Here is an 18,691-nt window from a genome sequence, read left to right on the forward strand (position 1 = left end):
CACTGGCTGAGTGTATCACTGGCTGAGTGTATAACGGGCGGGGTGTATAACGGGCGGGGTGTATAACGGGCGGAGTGTATAACGGGCGGAGTGTATAACGGGCGGAGTGTATAACGGGCGGAGTGTATAACGGGCGGGGTGTATAACGGGCAGAGTGTATAACGGGCGGAGTGTATAGCGGGCGGAGTGTATAACGGGCGGTGTGTATAACGGGCGGTGTGTATAACGGGCGGGCTGTATAACGGGCAGAGTGTATAACGGGCGGAGTGTATAACGGGCGGAGTGTATAACGAGCGGAGTGTATAACGGGCGGAGTGTATAACGGGCGGGGTGTATAACGGGTGGGGTGTATAACGGGCGGAGTGTATAACGGGCGGAGTGTATAACGGGCGGGGTGTATAACGGGCGGAGTGTGCGGAGTGTATAACGGGCGGAATGTATAACGGGCGGGGTGTATAAAGGGCGGAGTGTATAACGGGCGGAGTGTAACACGGGCGGAGTGTATAACGGGCGGAGTGTATAACGGGCTGAGTGTCTAGCGGGCGGTGTGTATAACGGGCGGAGTGTTTCAAGGGCGGTGTTTATAACGGGCGGAGTGTATAACGAGCGGGGTGTATAACGGGCGGGGTGTATAACGGGCGGGGTGTATAACGGTCGGAGTGTATAACGGGCTGTGTGTATAACGGGCGGGGTGTATAACGGGCGGAGTGTATAACGGGCGAAGTGTATAACGGGCGGGGTGTATAACGGGCGGGGTGTATAACGGGCGTAGTGTATAACGGGCGGTGTGTATAACGGGCTGAGTGTATAACGGGCGGAGTGTATAACGGGCAGGGTGTATCACGGGCGGGGTGTATAACGGTTGGAGTGTATAACGGTCGGAGTGTATAACGGGCTGAGTGTATAACGGGCGGGGTGTATAACGGGCGGAGTGTATAACGGGCGAAGTGTATAACGGGCGGGGTGTGTAACGGGCGGTGTGTATAACGGGCGGAGTGTATAACGGGCGGAGTGTATAACGGGCTGAGTGTATAACGGGCGGAGTGTATAACGGGCAGGGTGTATCACGGGCGGGGTGTATAACGGTCGGAGTGTATAACGGTCGGAGTGTATAACGGGCGGGGTGTATAACGGGCGGAGTGTATAACGGGCGGAGTGTATAACGGGCGGGTGTATAACGGGCGGGGTGTATAACGGGCGGAGTGTATAACTGGCTGAGTGTATAACGGGCGGAGTGTATAACGGGCGGGGTGTATAACGGGCGGAGTGTATAACGGGCGGAGTGTATAACGGGCGGGGTGTATAACGGGCGGGGTGTATAACGGGCGGAGTGTATAACGGGCGGAGTGTATAACGGGCGGGGTGTATAACGGGCGGAGTGTATAACGTGCGGGGTGTATAACGTGCGGGGTGTATAACGGGCGGAGTGTATAACGGGCGGTGTGTATAACGGGAGGGTGTATAACAGGAGGGGTGTATAACAGGTGGGTGAATATCGGGCGTTCAGTCCCATATCGCCCATTATACACTGTCGGCAACTGTCAGCAATATCCCCCATTGTCTATTATCTCCAGTGAAATGGCAAAACCATTCTGGAAGTAATAAAGGAGACTTTTACTCTCTGGTTAGAAATAGTGATGTAAAGGAAGTATTTTACTGATGTTACCGTGTGCCTCACTCCGTGTCTGGAAGAAATCTTTTTCTGGAAATGTGTCTTATGCTGTGGTGCAACACAAACAGTATCGGATTGGCTGCCTGTATAACTGATATTCAGCTCCAATGCAGTAAATGGAACAGGTTATCAAGCATTGTGTATAACGGGCAGCCAATCCGATACCGCCTGTTTTGTGCCGCAGCCCACGATGAATTTCTAGGGCATTGAATCCCAATACTGTCCTCTCCAGGACATTGATCTGAATCAATCTTCAAACAGAAGCAATGCAAGAATTTCTGAATTGGTGAATTGATTCTACCTGATCGAGCTGCACCGTCTCAGGCTCCAAGCCACTGAGGAGTGAGATGTCGACAATGGCCATTCCAGACGGGGTCTGATCCTCCTCGCCGTCATCATCTCGCCTTCACCAGTAAAGTTTGAAAAGGTTAATAACTCAAATACTTACACTGCTAGCGAGCGTTGTCTACCCGAAGCTTACTGTTAAAAACCACTGCAGAGGCCAGAGTGAAACTCTGTTGAAATTACACTGCACCAGATGTGAAGGGGCATTATTTCAATGGCTAATATGTTGTTTGTACATTTAACACTGTTGAAGACATCTCTTTTGCAACTCATACTATGTGGCAGATGTACTGGAGAACATCTTTAAGATGATTACATAGAATTACAGGAAACTTCGCGATATCCGGCACCCACGGGACCAAGCTGCTGCCGATCTATCCAAACTTCCAGATAGACCAGCGCTAATGTTGTAGGATACGGAGGTTTTCATCTCCGTATCTGACAACAAACACTGTTGCTTAGCAACGGCTTGTAAACACTCGGCCCGTAGATTGGAAGCGTCTCTGAAGCTGTTGCTAAGCTGCAGAGACGCTTTCCAGAGCCTACCTGTTAAAAGAATCCGAGGAGAAGAAAAAAAACCTAACCAAAACGGCTGCTGATTTCTGCCGTTAGATCGAGGTTTCCGGACATACAACTTCCGGATAAACCAAAGTTTCCTGTACATAGAATAAACAGCACAGAAACAGGTCGTCAGCTCAACCAGTCCATGCCAGTCATTTATGTTCCACTCGAGCCTCCTGCCATCCTTCCTCAGCTAACTCTATCGGCATAACCCTCCATACCCTTCTCCCTCATATGCTTATCAATTTCCCCTTAAATGTATCTAAACTATTCACCTCAACTACTCCCTGTGGTAGCGAGTTCCACATTCTCACCACTCCCTGGGTAAAGAGGTTTCTCCTGAATTTCCTATTTGATTTCTCGGTGATTATCTTATATACCTAACAGGAAAGGATGAACAGGCTGGGGCTGTTTTCTCTTAAAAGGAGAAGGCGGAGGGTTGACCTGATAGAGGCCTTTAAAATTATGAAAGGTTTTAATAGACTATCTTATAGTGCTGGCCTCTAGTTTTGCTCTTCCCCACAAGTGGAAATACTCTCTCTGTGTCTACTCTATGGATGTCCTAGGGAGGAAGAAATCCCAATCTGCTCACAGCCTGAAAGTAATGGAGGAAGCAAAGTGCATGGGGTGGGGGAGTCTATAAGACATCACAAGAAGATAGATGGGTTAGCGGAATGGGCAGATAGATGGCAATCAAGTTAACGTGGGTAAATATGAATTTTGGAGTGATAAACAGGCAATGGGAATATAGAGTCAATGGAACTACGCTGATAGATCTGGAGGGACACAGAAACCTGAGAATTCAAGTAGATCTGTCTGTGAAAGGGCCTCCACAAGTAGATAATAAACTATTAAAAAGCACACTTGTATTTTTGGCATTTGTAACTAGGGAGATAGTGTACAAGGGTTAAAAGGCATTTTAATAAGACATTCTTACTAATTCAGTTTGGTTACTGGGTATAGTGTTACACACCATATTATAGAAAGACCAGTATTACAGTGATCGGGATTGTGCACCATCAATTAACCGGGATGGCACAGCGATAACAAGGTATAATTAAGAGATGCCATTTGAGATATTGCTGTTATTTCCACTGGGGAGAAGGCTAAGAGAGGATTTGATGTTTTTTAAAAAATTATACAGGTAATCATATGGGGTGAAATTGATCTTTGTCAGTAGCGCAAAATGGACTCGCAGCCAATGGGCCGCCTGTTTCACATTCCACCCGATCAAGGACTGCCCATTGCGCCTATTTTGCTTCCACCGTCCCAGACTGATTTATAAACCCATTCTGTATAATTGCAGCAAATCCAGTTCGTCACTTTCTCTGGTGGGGAAATGGTCACCGGACGGCCTGCAAGTTCCTCTGTGCGATATTTTAAAGTAAAAAGAAAGACTTGCATTTTTTTAACGCATTTCACGACCACCGGACGTCCCAAAGTGCTTCACAGCCAATGAAGTACTTTTTGAAGTGTAGTCACCGTTGTAATGTAGGAAATGCGGCAGCCAATTTGCGCACAGCAAGCTCCCACAAACAGCAATGTGATAATGACCAGATCATCTGTTTAAGTGATGTTGGTTGAGGGATAAATGTTGGTCAGACACCGGGGAGAACTCCCTTCCTCTTCTTTGAAATTGTGCCAATGGATCTTTTACATCCACCTGAGAGGGCAGACGGCACCTCGGTTTAACGTCACATCTGAAAGACGGTGCTTTGGACAGTGCAGCACTCCCTCAGCACTGCACTGGGAGTGTCAGCCTGGATTATGGGCTCGAGTCTCTGGAGTAAGGCTTGAACCGACAGCCTTCTGACTCAGAGGTGGGAGTGCTGCCCACAGAGCCTGGGCTGATACCATATAGTCATACCCTTTTTAATTGGCTTCAGGATTTGCGTCGAGCATCGAATGATGCATTTTTTTTTAATGTGAGATGGATTGAGCAGTTGCTACAAGCGAGGTTCACTAATACTCACCATGAACAGACTTCATGGTAAATGGTCTGGCGCTCTGAAGGTTCCAGGACTTCCCTTTTCCTTCGGGAACGAAGATCGTACCAACCAATGGAGCCAAAAGGCACGTCGGCTGGAAGAAATTCGTGTTCGGTGAATTTTTGCTCATCACCCTCAGTGTAGTCAGACGGTTCTGTGAGATAAAAGGGACAGGCACTTCATTCCTGTTCAGAGTACAAATTTAAAGGGGATGCAGGAGCAGCGATCCCTTGGGGTTCATGCACAGAAACCTTTGAAGCTGGCAGGACAAGTTGAGAAGGCTGTTAAAAAAGCATAAGAACATAAGAAATAGGAGCAGGAGAAGGCCATTCGGCCCCTCGAGCCCGCTCCGCCATTCAATGAGATCATGGCTGATCTTCTGCCTCAACTCCATTCACCGGCCCTATCACCATATCCCTTGATGCCCTTACTAGTCAGAAATCTATCGACTTCTGTTTTGAATATACCCAATGACTGAGCCTCCACAGCCCTCTGGCATAGAGAATTCCAAAGATTCACCACCCTCTGTGTGAAGAAATTTCTTCTCACCTCAGTCCTGAATGGCCTATCCTTTATCCTGAGGCCGTGGCCCCTGGTTCTAGACTCCCCAGCCAAGGGAAACATTCTCCCAGCATCCATCCTATCAAGCCCTGTAATAATTTTGTATGCTTTAATGATATCCCCTCTCATTCTTCTGAATGCAAGAGAATACAGGCCTACTTTACTCAATCTCGTCTCATAGGACAGTCTTGCCATCCCAGGAATCAATCTTGTGAACCTTTGTTGCACTCCCTCTATGGCAGGTATATCCTTCCCTAGGTAAGGAGACCAAAATTGTACACAGTATTCCAGGTGTGGTCTCACCAAGGCCCTATATAATTGGAGTAAGACTTCTTTACTCCTGTACTCATGCGGGATCCTGGGCAAGGAAATTATGCTAAACCTTTAAAATCACTGGTTAGGCCACAGCTGGAGAACTGTGTCCAATTCTGGGCGCCACAGGACGTTTGGTGTGATTTGGATATTATTCGCTCAGTGTGGAGATTTATCATGTTTTCTTCTTCAATAAATTCAGCCTGGCGAACGAGGATATCCGTTTCATCTTTACTCCAATCAATAAATTGCCACGTCAGTGATAATATTCAGCCAACCCTGACTGTCAGGACCCAGAGAGAAAAGTTATCATCCTTTCGACTTTACAAGTGATTGAAGTAAATGGATAAGAAAATGGTGTGTGGTGTAAAGCGGAAGGATGTTAAGGCCTTTGGGAGAATGCCCAGGAAATTTACTAGAATGGTACCAGGGATTAGGGACTTCAGCTACCTGGAGAGACTAAAGAAGCTGGGATTGTCCTCCTTAGAGCAGAATCTCCATTAAGCGGAGATTTAATAGAGGTGTTCAAAATCATGAAAGGTTTCGAACGAGTAAATAAGGAGAAACTGTTTCCACTGGCAGAAGGGTCGGTAACCAGAGGACAAACATTTAATGGAATTGACAAACGAACCAGAGGGGAGAGGAGTAGGTTTTTTTTTAACGCAGCGAGTTGTGATCTGGAACGCGCTGCCTGAAAGGGCGGTGGAAGCAGATTCAATAGCAACTTTCAAAAGGGAATTGGATAAATAGGTGGAGGAGAAAATTTCACAGAGCAGGGGAGTGGGACTAATTGGATAGCCCTGCGAAAGAGCCAGAACAGACACGATGGGCCGAATGGCTTCCATCTGAGCTGTATCATTCAATAATTCTATGATTTCCCCACCACTGTTAAAGTGATAAGATGCACTATTTGTTTAACAAACTCTCATTTCCCTCCAACAAACACAAATAACAGAATCATTTAATGTTCAATGAAGTGAAAATCTAAAAGAACTTTCGGTGTGATTTGGATATTATTCGCTCAGTGTGGAGTCATAGAGTCATAAACTCAGAATGGCACAGAAGGAGGCCAGTTGGCCCATCGAGTCCATGCCGGCTCTCTGTAGAGCAATCCAGTCAGTCCCATTCCCCCGCTCTATACCCGTAACCCTGCAAGTTTATTTCCCTCAAATGCCTATCCAGTCTCCCCTTGAAAACATTGAGTGTCTCCGCTTCCACCACTTCCGACAGCAGCGAGTTCCAGGTCCTCACCACTCGCTGCATAAAAAAGTTTTTCCTCACTTCCCCCCTGTATCTCTTGCTCAAAATCTTAAATCTGTGTCCCATAGTCCTTGTACCATCAACTAGTGGGAGCAGCCTTTCCCTGTCGAGCCTATCCAAACCCGTCATAATCTTGTACACCTCTATCAAATCACCTCTCAACCTCCTTTGCTCCAATGAAAACAAATCCAGCTTCTCCAACCTGTCCTTGTAACCAAGATCCCCCATCCCCGGAACCATTCTGGTAAATCTCCTCTGCACCCTCTCAAGGGCCTTCACATCCTTCCTAAAGTGTGGTGACCAGAACTGGACACAATACTCCCGTTTTGGCCTAACCAGCGCTTTTTAAAGGTTCAGCATAACTTCTCTACTTTTGTACTCAGTGCCTTTATTTATGAAGCCCAAGATCCCATATGCTTTGTTAACCACTTTCTCAATGTGCCATCTTCCAGGACCTATGCACATTAACTCCCAGGTCCCTCTGTCCCTGCACACACTTTAAAACTGTATCATTAAGTGTATATTGCCTCTCCCTGTTCCTTCTGGAGTTTTATCATGTTTTCTTCTTCAATAAATTCAACTGGGCAAACGAGGATATCCGTTCCATCTTTACTCCAATCAATAATCTGCCACGTCAATGATAATGTTCAGCCAACCCTGACTATCAGGACTCAGAGAGAAAAATAATCATCCTTTTGACGTTACAAGTGATTGAAGTAAATGGATAAGAAAATGGCATGGGGTGTAAAGCGGGGGTTCTGACTCACTATCACCCAAGCTGGATTTCACCCCCGAATATATTGATGGAATCTGGCTGACTGGATTCTACCTGTCGTGTGAAGGTGGCCAGTATAACAGTAGTTTTGGTAGAAAGAATGAGGAGAGGACATATAAGCTTTTATTTCAAGTTTCCAGCATCCGCAGGGTTTTGCTTCTGGATATATAAACTAAAGGGTACAATCCTAAAGGGGGTGCACGAACAGAGATACCTGGGGGTATGTGTGCACACATTGTTGAAGGTGGCAGGGCAGTTTGAGAAAGCAGTTAAAAAGACTTACAGGATCCTGGGCTTCATAAATAGAGCTATAGAGTACAGAAGTGTGGAAATTATGATGAACCTGTATAAAACACTGGTTCAGTCCCAACTTGAGTACTGTGTCCAATTCTGGGCACCACACTTTAGGGAGAATGTGAAGGCCTTAGAGAAGGCACAGAAAAGATTTACGAGAATGATTCCAGGAATGAGGGACTTCAGTTACGTTGATGGACTGGAGAAAAATGGGCTGTTCTCTTTGGAGCAGTGAAGATTGAGAGGAGATTTGATAGAAGTGATCAAAATCATGAGGGGTCTGGACAGAGTAGATAGAGAGAAACTGATCCCATTGGCAGAGGAGTCGAGAAACAGAGGACACAGATTTAAGGTGATTGGCAAAAGAACCAAAGGCGACATAAGAAAAAACTCTTTTAGGCAGCGAGTGGTGAGGATCTGGAATGTACTGCCTGAAAGGGTGGTGGAGGCAGATTCAATCGCGTCTTTCAAAAGGGAGTTGGATAAGTATCTTAAGGAAAGAAATTGGCAGGGCTACGAGGAAAGGGCGGGGGAGTGGGACTCGCTGAGAGTCGGCACGGGCTTGATGGGCCGAATGGCCTTGTTCCATGCTGTAACCATTCTATGATTCTAGTTTCACATTCTAGACTTTCTCATTCGTAAATTCTGAGACGATCGATCGACACCCACCCACCCGCCCCTCCCACCCCACCCCTCAAGATCTGAAATAAATCTGTTCATAGTCTGGTTGAGTGTCACTCATGACACAATAAACATGACACTGAGATACTGAGGGAGCGTTGCTCTGTCGGCGGTGCCATCTTTTGGATGGAACGTTAATCGAGGCCCCGTCTGCCCTCTCGGGTGGACATAAAAATCACATGGCACTATTTCGAAGCAGAGCAGGTGAGTTCTCCCCGGTGTCCTGGCCAATATTTATCCTTCAACAAACATCACTAAAAAATCAGATGATCTGGTCATTATCACATTGCTGTTTGCGGGAGCTTGCTGTGTGCAAATTGGCTGCTGTGTTTCCTACATTACAACAGTGACTACACCTCAAAAGTACTTCATTGGCTGTAAAGCGCTTTGGGATGTCCTGAGATCGTGAAAGGCACTGTATAAATAATCATTTTTCAAGTCTTTGTTTTCACTATAAAACACATCTATTCAACGTACTGAGTTTGCCAAGCCGATCCCTTGCTAATGTTTAGAGAAATAGCAGGCGAGTGTCTCACCTCCTGACTCCGCAAAGCCTTTCCACCATCTACAAGGCACAAGTAAGGAGTGTGATGGAAAGCTCTCCACTTGCCTGGATGAGTGCAGCTCCATCAACTCTCAAGAAGCTGAACACCATCCAGGACAAAGCAGCCCGCTTGATTGGCACCCCATCCACCACCTTAAACATTCACTCCCTCCACCACCGGCACACCATGGCTGCAGAGTGTACCATCTAGAAGATGCACTGCAGCAACTCACCAAGGCTTCTTCGGCAGCACCTCCCAAACCCGTGACCTCTTCCACCTAGAAGGACAAGGGCAGCAGGCGCATGGGAACACCACCTCCTCCAAGTTCCCCCCAGGTCACACACCATCCTGACTTACAAATATATTGGCCGTTCCTTCATCATCGCTGGGTCAAAATCATGGAACTCCCTCCCTAACAGCACTGTGGGAGCAACTTCACCACATGGACTGCAGCGGTTCAAGAGGGTAGCTCACCACCACCTTCTCAAGGGCAACTAGGGATGGGCAATAAATGCTGGCCTTGCCAGCGATGCCCACATCCCATGAACGAATAAAAAAAGAAAAGAAACATCAGGTGGGCCATCGATGGGCGAAGAACAACAGTTTGTCTCCTGCCCCCGAACCACGGGGTAATTTTGGATCTGAGCAATGTTGAGGGTTTATGGGGCAATCCCATGTGCGGGCCTGTGTAAACTCGCACCTTTAATAAGGTTCTCCGTGTTCTTTCTACACAAAGGATTTAAATGTCAGCATTACCCCTTTCCCTTTAAATCTAGAAGTTCCTTATTAATGATAGATAACAATAAAAAACCTGGGCATTTGCTACATTTAACCGTGAGCTTGGTGTGACCCAGAGGTACATATGGACCTTGTGCCTACATTCAGATCACTCTGGGCTCACTGGCCCCATACACTTTCTGCAGTGGACACATACTTACGTTTAAACTCCACTTTGCCTTTTACTGTGACGGAGAGGTGAACTTTGTTACAGGTACTCGAGAGCTTCTCCATTACATGGTACATTTTGCGTAACTGGAAGTTTCAGAAACATGTTCCTCTTAAAGGCTAACTCTTAAAGTCACAGCACGGTGCGGAACATGTAGTCTGGTGTCATCATATATCAGTAGCGGGATATCAACAGTAATTCAAACTCAAAGCGCTCCGTATCTGCATTACAAACACTTTCAGTTCATTCACGAAATAGCATCAGGTGAAATGTGATGATCAAACTAACAGCTTTAAGGGGATTGTTGACACCAAACTGAAGCCAGGAACAGAAAGATTTGCATTTCTGCAGCATCTTTCTCCACCTCAGGACCTCCGGCAGCGCTTTACAGCCAATGAAGTACTTCTTAAAGTGTACTCACTGTTGTAATCTCGGAAACATGGCAGCCAATTAATACACAGCAACATCCCCCAAACAGCGATGTGCTAAATGACCAGATCATCTGTTTTAGTGATGTTGGTTGAGGGATTACTATTGCCGGCGCACCAGGGAGAACTCCCCTACTCTTCTTCGAATAGTGACCGTGGGATCTTTTACATCCACCTGATCTATGTGCTCCATACACACCATAATGTCCAGGGTCGGCCCTGATCCACCTTGCTCTTGGCGGAGATCTACCTCCTTCCTCCTGTCTGCACTGGGGGAGATTGAAGGCTGCTGTTGGCAGGAGTATCCGATCTCACAATACATCGCGGGAATTCCCATCTGAAAGACAGCACTTCCAACAGTGCAGCACTCCCACAGTACTGTCCCTTTGACAATGCAGCACTCCCTCAGTGCTGCACCACCGACAGTGCAGCGCTCCCTCAGTACTGCCCCTGACAGTGCAGCACTCCCTCAGTACTACCCCTCCAACAGTGCAGTGCTCCCTCAGTACTGCACCTTTGACAGTGCAGCACTCCCTCAGTACTGCTCCTCTGACAGTGCAGCTCTCCCTCAGTACTGCCCCTCCAAAAGTGCAGCGCTCCCTCAGTACTGCCCCTCTGACAGAGCAGCGCTACCTCAGTACTGCCCCTTTGACAATGCAGCACTCCCTCAGTACTGCCCCACCGACAGTGCAGTGCTCCCTCAGTACTGCCCCTCTGACGGTGCAGCACTCCCTCAGTACTACCCCTCCGACAGTGCAGCGCTCCCTCAGTACTGATCCTCCGACAGTGATGCACTCCCTCAGTACTACCCCTCCGACAGTGCAGTGCTCCTTCAGTCCTGCCCCTTTGACAGTGCAGCACTCCCTCAGTACTGCTCCTCCGACAGTGCAGCTTTCCCTCAATACTGCTCCTCCGACAGTGATGCACTCCCTCAGTACTGTCCCTCTGCCAGTGCAGCACTCCCTCAGTATGGCCCCACCAACAGTGCAGCACTCCCTCAGTACTGCCCCTCCGACAGTGCAGCACTCCCTCAGTACTGCACCTTGACAGTGCGGCACTCCCTCAGTATTGCACCTCTGACAGTGCGGCACTTCCTCAGTACGGCCCCTCCAACAGTGCAGCACTCCCTCAGTATGGCCCCTCCAACAGTGCTGCATGCCCTCAGTACTGCACCTCTGACAGTGCGGCACTCCCTCAGTACGGCCCCTCCGACAGTGCAGTGCTCCCTCAGAACTGCACTTGGAGTGTCGGCATGGTTTGTATGGATAAGGCGTTAGCGGAAAATTGGGAAAATCTCAGCTGACACACCCGTGCAGTACTGAGGCAGCGCTGCACTGTCGGAGGTGCCGGCTTTCGGATGAGACATTAAATCGAGGTCCCATCTGCCCTTTCAGGTGGACAGAAAAGATCCCACAGCACTATTTCGAAGAAGACGTGAGGAGTTCTCCCCGGTGTCCCGGCCAATAGTTATCACTCAACCAACATCAATAAAACAGATGATGTGGTCATTATCACATTGCTGTTTGCGGGATCTTCCTGTGCGCAAATTGGCTGATGCGTTTCCTACATTACAACAGTGACTCCACTTCAAAATGTACTTCATTGGTTGTGAAATGCTTTGGGGCGTTCTGAGGTGGTGAAAGGCGCTGTAGAAATGGAAGTCTCTCTTTTTTCTTTTTAATGCTATGTCTGACTTTCTGTGGAAACAGAACCTTCAACCTCTTTGGATGTCCCACAGCTGATGTGTTTGGATACAAAAAGTAAACTATTTAAAATTTTCTGCCACAAACCCTGGCTCTTGCAGGTTCAAAGCGAGGTGTACATGTGCTTGTTTGGTGACTTGATGCGCCTGATTTAGAAGTAGGTATATCACCGTTCCTTCATCGCCGCTGGGCCAAAATCCTGGAACTCCCTCCCTAACAGCACTATGGGAGCACCTTCACCGCACGGACTGCAGCGGTTCAGGAAGGCGGCTCACCACCACCTTCTCAAGGCCAACTAGGGATGGGCAATAAATGCCGGCCTTGCCAGCGATGCCCAGATCCCGTAAGCGAATTTAAATAAAAATGTATGGTAGCCCAGTGATTGTACTATTGGCCGAGCAACCCAGAGGTCAAAAGTTCACAATCCGACCATGACTAGTTCATAAAATCGCAGAATGACACTGCACAGGAAGGAGGCCATTCGGCCCATTGTACCCTTTCTGGCTCTTCGTAGAACTATCCGATCAGTCCCACTCACTCTGCTTTTCCCCATAGCTCTGCTAATTTACTCCCATTCAAATATTTATCCAATTCCCTTTTGAAAGTTACTATTGAATCTGCTTCCACCCTTTCAGGCAGCACATCCCAGATCACAGCAACTCACTGCGCAATAAAAAACCTCTGTTTCTTTTGCCAATTAATGTAAATCTGTGCCCTCTGGTTACCGAACCTAATGCCAGTGGAAACAGCTTCTCCTTATTTACTCTATCAAAATTCAAATCGATATATCTATTGACTTGTGGAGTATCGCTAGAACTGGATTATGGCACCTGTTGGATTGTTGCAAAAGAAACCCAGTTCGTCCATGAGTGCCCTTCAGTGAGGGCAACCTGCCCCAGTCTGACTCCAGTCCTATGTATGTAGTTCACCGTAATCCCTTAGGGACTAGGGCTGGGGGCCTGCCTGCAGTCACGAGTCTCATCAATACCCTGAGACCCTTAGGAACATTCAAAAGAACTTTACCCTAAATGGTCCGGAACACAATGTTCCAAATATATTCCACCCATGTTTAACAATCAGTTAGAAATAGAAGGAACAATAGATGGGCCTGCAAAATCATCAGAAGAGAACACCTTTCAGAGATTTTCTGGTTCACTGGTCTATAGGCGCAGACACGGAGCTGGATTTAACTTATTTTGGCACTTACAACAGTTTCATTCACTAAAAAATATTAAATGCAGCTTTAAAACTGAAAACTGAAGCAATCCTTGAAGTAATAATTTTAGTATTCGTTAAAAATACACACAGTCAGCGACCCATTTCCTTGACCCGACAGCTCAATTCGAATCTTGCTTCTGAGAGGAAACTAGGAGAATGGAAGGTACGTTATATTCGATCAATAGGCTCTTCCTTTCTCTGCACAAGCTCTTCCATGTGTGATGAATGTAGGGAATTGATCTGATCATTAACCAAAGCGATTAAGAAAGGAATCTATGTGCAGTACCGGAGCTGGTAGGTCTATTTTTTCTTTTAAATTTAAAGTCAGACTTAGAATCATAGAATCATACATCACAGAAGGAGGCCATTCGGCCCATCGTACCTGCGCTGGCTCTTTGTATGAGCCAAACAATTAGCCCCACTTCCCTGCTCATTCCCCGTAGTCCTGCAATTTTTTCCCCTTCAAGTATTTATCCAATTCCCTTTTGAAAGTTACCAATGAATCTGCTTCCGCCACCCTTTCACGCCGTGCATTCCAGATCACAACAACTCGCTATGTAGATTTTTTTTCCTCATCTCCTCTCTGGTTCTTTTGCCAATCACCTTGCCAATCACCTGACCTGCTGAGTGTCTCCAGCATTTTCTGTTTTTATTTTATACCTTAAATCTGTATTCTCTGGTTCCCAACCCTCCTGCCAGTGGAAACAATGTCTCCTTATTTAATCTATCAAACTACTTCAATGCGAATTAAAATCGGGTGGAGATGTAAACCAGACTGCCGACTGGCTGCCAGTTGTTGTACACCATCACTCAGAGTCAAGCTCCACCCCATACTGGGTAAAATGTGGAGTCCATTGATTACCAACTTGGCCAGTGGAGAAGGCAGGTGGGGAGCGGGTGGAGAGTGAGCGAGAGAGGAGCCGGCAATCAAAATGGGATGTGCTGTTCCTGATCGCAACCTTACCTTCAGTTCTTTCTGTGTCAGAGCATTGCGTCTGCGCAGGTGAACCGTGGTCCCAGTGCCCTTTCCAAAAACATTGAATTGAATTTGCATATTTACTTCCTCCTCTCTCTTGAGGAAGGCGGTGTGGTATCTCGAGAGAGCTTCCAAGGCAAATAGTTGACTATTAACTAGTCAGTCTTTTTGGAACTGGGCTACGCTTCAAAATCCATTACTTTCTGCTTGTAAATGTTAACAATTCCAGGGATAATAATTGCAAGGCTTGAATAATGTAGAGCATACAAAATGGTCACATTCATTTGAGAGTGGATATTCAATTTCCCACATGGATACAAAACTGACATTTCCCAATCGCCCACCAAATGGAGAGGAAAAGCGGGCGGTTTCTATAACACAACACCACCGATACATCCAGATGGCAAGATGACAATCAATAACAAAAAAACATGCATTTATATAGCGCTTTTAACGTAGTAAAGCATCCTAAGGCGCTTGAAAGGAGCGATTATCAGACAGAATTTTACACCGAGCCACATAAGGAGATATTCAGACAGGTGACTTGGTCAAAGAAGTAGATTTTATGGAGCGTCTTAAAGGAGGAGAGAGAGCTGGAGGGGTGGAGTGATTTAGGGAGGAATTCCAGAGCTTAGGGCCTAGGCAGCTGAAGACATGGCCGCCAATGGTGAAGTGAAGGAAATCGGGGATGGGTAAAAGGCCAGAATTGGAATCTTCGCCAATGTGTATCTTCCGCTGGCGGGTACGTAAAATACTCCTTGATCTCAAACACAGACCACAACCCATATACCCATCATTCAACTGAATATCAGCAATGATAAGCCAAGGTAGATTTAGAGGAAAGCAAAGCAGGTACCTGGGCGGAAGGAAATCCCCCACCGTAGTTTTGTTGCTCCGTTAGCCATTTCACAATAGGCATTGCGTAGTCGATGTCTTTTCTCAACAGCGCCTGCAGTAAGGCATACGAGGTGGTTTCAACGGTTAAAGCTGAAGCTTGCGGAACCTCATCTGGGTATTGTTCTTCACTGGACAACCAGGTTTCATCGGCTTTCCAGTAACGAACATCGTGCACTATGATTTTAAGGAAAAACTTAATTCAGTTGGACTTTTATTTAACCATATAGAGATGTGAGTGTTTACTTTCACAGTTGCCAAACAGATCATAGTTTCCCCAGTAGAGTTCCAGTCTTCTCTTTTTGCAGGTGTCAGTAGTCTTACAGCAAGTAATTAGGGAGGCAAATGGAATGTTAGCCTTTATTGCAAAGGAAATGGAGTATAAAAGTAGTTAGAACTGTACAGGGCGTTGGTGACCTGTACACCTGGAGTACTGCGTACAGTTTTGGTCTCCTTGTTTAAGGAAGGATATACTTGTATTGGAGGCAGTTCAGAGAAGGTTCACGAGTTTGATTCCGGAGATGAAGGGGTTGTCTTATGAAGAAAGGTTGATCAGGTTGGGCCTATATTCAATGGAGTTTAAAAGAATGAGAGGTGGTCTTATTGAAACATATATAAGATTCTGAAGGGGCCTGACAGGGTCGATGCAGAGAGGATGTTTCCCCTCGTGGGGAAATCTAGAACTAGGGGGCATAATTTCAGAATATGGGGGCACCCACTTAAATCGGAAATGAGGAGGAATTTCTTCTCTCAGAGGGCAGTGAATCTTTGGAATTCTCTTCCACAGAGTGCTGTGGAGGCTGAGTCATTGAATATATTCAAGGTGGAGCTAGACAGATTTTTGAATGGTAAGGGTGTGCTGCCTTCCTTCAGGAATTTATGTTAGTTTTCAAGTTAATTCAGGGGTTTGAATAATTTGGATCGATTCCCATTGTGTGCCACCACCTAGTGGATATTTGGTACCTAGCAAGTGCAGTAAAGCACAGTAAAGTTCAGTAAAGTAAAATGGCTCTAAAGTAAAATTGCTGTATATCACAAGACCTGCAGCTCGACACATGGTGTTGCAGTTATTTTCTTGTTATGCTTCGGCCTTGGACACTATTTGTCTGGAAGTAATTGAGAATGTTACAGATGATTAGTGTACACTATATTTTGGAGAAAATGTTTAGTTTGTAACCTTTCTCTGTAAGCAAACCTACACAGCTAGCCGTGAATTGCTCGCTCTCTGCAGCTAGCTGGTTAACTTGTAGCTGTATTTTGATACACTATGTACAGGGCTAATTTAAAGTGAATGTAAGAGAATGCCTTTCAGTTTGCTAAATGTATATTCACAGTATGCTGTGTTTTCAAGTGTTTTGGTAAGTTACATGCCAAATATACTGTGTTGCTCATGCTTACCTAAGTTTGTGTATGCATATCAGTTATGTGCTTGTGTACTAATGTATGCTTCCACTTCTGTATTGTATTTCAGTTTCACAATAAGAATCTTTCAGCAAAGTTTACAAGAAAAGTCAAGCCTTGTGATTTTTATGGGAAGATATCAAGTTGTTAGCTACCTCTCCAGCTCTGCAAAGGAACGCGCTGCAAGGGCACAATAGTGAAAAAACAACAGCACAGCGGGCTCAAGCACAAGAAGATACCACCCAGCTACCATGAGTCTACGCTCAGGAAGACAATATACCATAGAGGACGTCGACCAGCCAACCGAGATACATGAGCTTCTTCAAGCAAATGATGCCAAGTCACAGTCCTCTAAAGCATCCTCGAGATCTTCTCGGCGGTCCAGCAGACTGTCATCATCGCCAGCTTCTGCAGCCGCCAAAGCACATGCCAAGGCAAAAGCTGCCCAGGCTCAATTGTCCTTCGCTGAAAAAGAAGCTGGTGTGATGAAGCAGAGAGCTGACCTCGACGCTAGTCTCCACATTCTCCAAAGCCAGAGAGCTGCCGCTGCCGCTGAAGCTGAAGCTGCAGCTTAGAAACATAGAAACATAGAAGATAGGAGCAGGAGTAGGCCATTCGGCCCTTCGAGCCTGCTGCACCACTCAATGAGATTATGGCTGATCATCCAAACCCTAGCACCCGGTCCCTACACCGACAGCCATACCACCCAAGCCCTATCCCCATAAATCCGTAACCCCACGTATTTAATCCCCCCTAACACTAAGGGCCAATTTTATTTATCATGGCCAATCAACCTAACCCACACATCTTTGGACTGTGGGAGGAAACCGGAGCACCCAGAGGAAACCCACGCAAACACGGGGAGAATGTGCAAACTCCACACAGACTCGAGGCCGGATTTGAACCCGGGTCCCTGCTGCTGTGAGGCAACAGTGCTAACCACTATGCCACCGTGGTGAGTAGAATGCAGGCGGGGAGCACAGCCATGAACCATATGTTCCCGAACAGCCCCTCAGTCCAGTGCAACGTACAAGTGAGTATGTCCAACACCATCCAAATTGTTCTTCAAGGAAACATCCAGGTATCTCGACGCAGAACCAGCTACTCACCACAGTAACAAACAACATGTTTCCGGAGACACTGAGCTTAAAAGAGAATAAACAAGTAAGACTTACCTGCAGAGAGCTCCACAGCACTCGGCCAGTCCAGCCAAGGATTCCTTACCCGAGCCACAAGGTGCACAAGACCTCTCTAGGTACCTCATCCGCCGAGAATTGTTAAGCAGGTCTTCTAGAATTTGATTACCGTCCTGAAAATTATTGGTCATGGAAAGCGTCCTTCCTGAGTACCACCAAGGACTTGAATCTGTCAGCCAGAGAAGAACTAGATTTGATGACAAAGTGGCTCGGAGCTGAGTCATCAGAACAGGCGAGGAGAATTCGCTCAGTGCACGTCCGCAATCCCACAGCGGGCCTCAACCTGGTTTGGCAACATCTCGAAGACTGTTATGGGGCACCAGAAGTCATTGAACACGCACTGCTGAAGAAGATTGAGGACTTTCCAAAGCTAACCAACAAAGATAATGTCGAGCTTCGAGAACTGGGTGACATTCTCCTCGAACTGGAGTGTGCTAAGGGAGAAGGTTACCTGACAGGCCTGTCGTATTTGATACAGATCGTGGGGTAAACCAAATAGTGGAAAAGCTCCCCTACAACCTTCAAGAGAAATGGATAGCTAAGGGATGCAAGTACAAGGAGGACTACGGAGTGGCATTTCCTCCCTTCTCTCTCTTCTCCAGGTTCGTCCAACAACAGGCAAAGATGAGGAATGATCCAAGTTTCACTTTCTCCACCTCCAGCAGTTACGCTCCTTCGAGAACAGAGAAACCCACAAAGTACAGCAACAAAGCTTCTGTGAGCGTGCACAAAACAGATGTTCCAGCCGAACCCTCAGTCAACCAATCCAGTTCTGCTGGGAATAAAGTGGATGACCCAGATCGTCAGTGTCCAATACACAAGAAGCCCCACCCACTCAAAAAGTGTCGAAGCTTTAGAGGCAAGCCTATTGATGAGCGCAAATCATGCCTGAAAGAGAATCGCATCTGCTTCAGTTGTTGTGGGTCAACTATGCA

This window comes from Somniosus microcephalus, unplaced genomic scaffold, assembly GCF_052327205.1.
Source record: "Somniosus microcephalus isolate GS21.2 unplaced genomic scaffold, FLI_Smic_1.0 unresolved_chr1, whole genome shotgun sequence".
Classification (NCBI taxonomy): Eukaryota; Metazoa; Chordata; class Chondrichthyes; order Squaliformes; family Somniosidae; genus Somniosus; species Somniosus microcephalus.